The sequence below is a fragment of the Alligator sinensis genome, unplaced genomic scaffold (genome assembly GCF_000455745.1).
Source record: "Alligator sinensis unplaced genomic scaffold, ASM45574v1 scaffold601_1, whole genome shotgun sequence".
Classification (NCBI taxonomy): Eukaryota; Metazoa; Chordata; order Crocodylia; family Alligatoridae; genus Alligator; species Alligator sinensis.
The window spans coordinates 1,381,703-1,383,763 of record NW_005841905.1 but is presented as its reverse complement, the minus strand read 5'-3'; the positions used below and the strand labels follow the sequence as shown (position 1 = coordinate 1,383,763).

The 2,061-nt window shown below is 43.5% G+C and overlaps 1 protein-coding gene across 1 annotated transcript in view; it reads right to left on the bottom strand.

The window, feature by feature from the left end:
* The window catches only part of RBM33 (RNA binding motif protein 33), a 164,448-nt gene that overhangs the window by 73,846 nt on the left and 88,541 nt on the right, over positions 1-2,061 (bottom strand). The window lies entirely within an intron of this gene.

Below are 2,061 nucleotides of genomic sequence, written 5' to 3'. Positions count from 1 at the left end.
TTCAAGCTCATTGAAATCCATGCAATTATTGACCTTCTTTTCCATTAATCCAAAACTCTGAATGTCTACTTTAAAAAACGTTCTTGACATTTATCTTCTTAAACCATGCTATTCTTTGCCATCTATGTAGTACAACCTAAGCTACAGAAATGAAGCAGCTTTACTTTAAAAGGTAAAAAGAAAAAAAAAAAATCAATTTGTAGCATCCAGAAAATTAAAGAAATCATCTTTCAATAAATGAAAAGGGACTAACATATCTGTCAATTCACGTAAAACTTAAATACTTAAGCATTTGAAGCATTACACAAGGAATATGAAAGATTAAGAAAAAATGGTTCCTTACTTGATTTTTTTAAAAGTTTTAAATGAAACCCTTAAATGTTATAGGTGAACATATTTCTCATTGTGAAACAGCAGTGTAAAGAAAATATTCAGATTTAGATCAGTAATTCAGTCTACCACAGTCCTTGTTTGCTTACACAGAAGACCATACCTTTTTAAAATTGCCCAAAATCAACTTAAAACCTGAGGCCAAGTCTCCCATCAATCAAGACATCACTGATGATTTGGGGATGGGAACAACTGCATGCTCAGCAAATTTGCAGATTACACCAATTGGGGTGCAGTTATATACACCATCAGGGATAGGGCCAGGTTACCTGAACAAACTTTAAAAATGATCTAAAAAACTCAATCTAGTGAAACTCAGAAGGGACAAGCAAAGCCCTGTATGTGGGACAGCATAATTCCATGCACAAATACAGACTGGGGAATGATTGGCTAGGCTGTGGTATCGCAAAATCCTGGAAATTACAGCGAGCCACAAGCAGAATAGAATAGGAGCCAACAGTATGCTCGCTGCTGGAAAAAACATTACAGCATACTGGATTGTATTGACAGGAGTGTCTCTTGCAAATCAAGGGAAGTGATTCTTCTGTTCTAGTCAACACCGGTGAGGCCTCACCTGGAGTACTGTGTTCAGTTTTGGGCCCCTCACTTCAAGAAGGATGCAGACAGACTGAAAGAGTCCAGGGGGAAGTAACAAAAAGCAATTAGGAGCCTGGGAAACATGACTTCTGAGGAAAGGTTGAAAGAACTAGAATTTAGTCCATGGAAGGGAAAACTGTGGGGAGATTTGATAAATCTTCAATAAAGAGGATGGAGCTAGATTTTTCTCTGTGGCTGTAGGGGTCAGAACTAGGGGCAATGACCTCAAACTGCAGCAGAGGAAATTTAGACTGGAGATTAGAAAGAAGTTTCTGACTATATCAAGCACTGGAACAAGCTACTTGAATAGCTGTGGAACAAACTAAGGTCTGGCACACTGTGAATGGGGTTGGAGGAAGTGGGGGTAAGATGACAGATTTTAGCATCATTAGCTGCCACTGATAACATCCTGTCATGCAATTTAGTGGTATGGTGAGACTTAACCATACTCAGCGATTCTAAGGAAAGAGCCTATGAGTTCAAGAACAGGATGCCACCCTATCACAAAACTATTAGAGGTGCACTGATACAATTGGTCTAATATCAGATCAGTACAGATATAAAGAAAATTTTCTGCATTAGAAATGGGCCCGATACAGACGATAATTTGTCCGATAAATGCCCGTGCGTGAGCGCAGTCGCAGCGCAGCACGTAGGCAGTGAGGAGCAGAGGCAGCAGCGTGGAATGCTTCATACAGCTGGTAAGTCTGTTGTGGTGGAAGGGGAGGGGGGAGGCAGAAGGGATATGGGGGTGGCAGATCAAAGTCCCCATGGTGAGGCAGGGTATGGGTGTGGGGCTGCCCAGCCAAGGCTGGGACAGAGGCACGGTTCATGGGGAGGGGGTACGAGGCAGCTCCCGCTGCTGTGCACAACTCATCCGGTGCTTGTCTGGCAGCTCCTGCTGCTTGTCTGAGAGGACATGGGGCGGGGGGACCGCACACATGTGCCCCCAGATCTGGAAAGGGCAAGGCAGGTTGGGATCAGGCTTTTCCTAGCCAGCAGATCCAGGGGAATACACCACCCTGCTCCATGCCCTCCCAGACTAGTGACAGGAGCCACCAGACAAGCACCAGA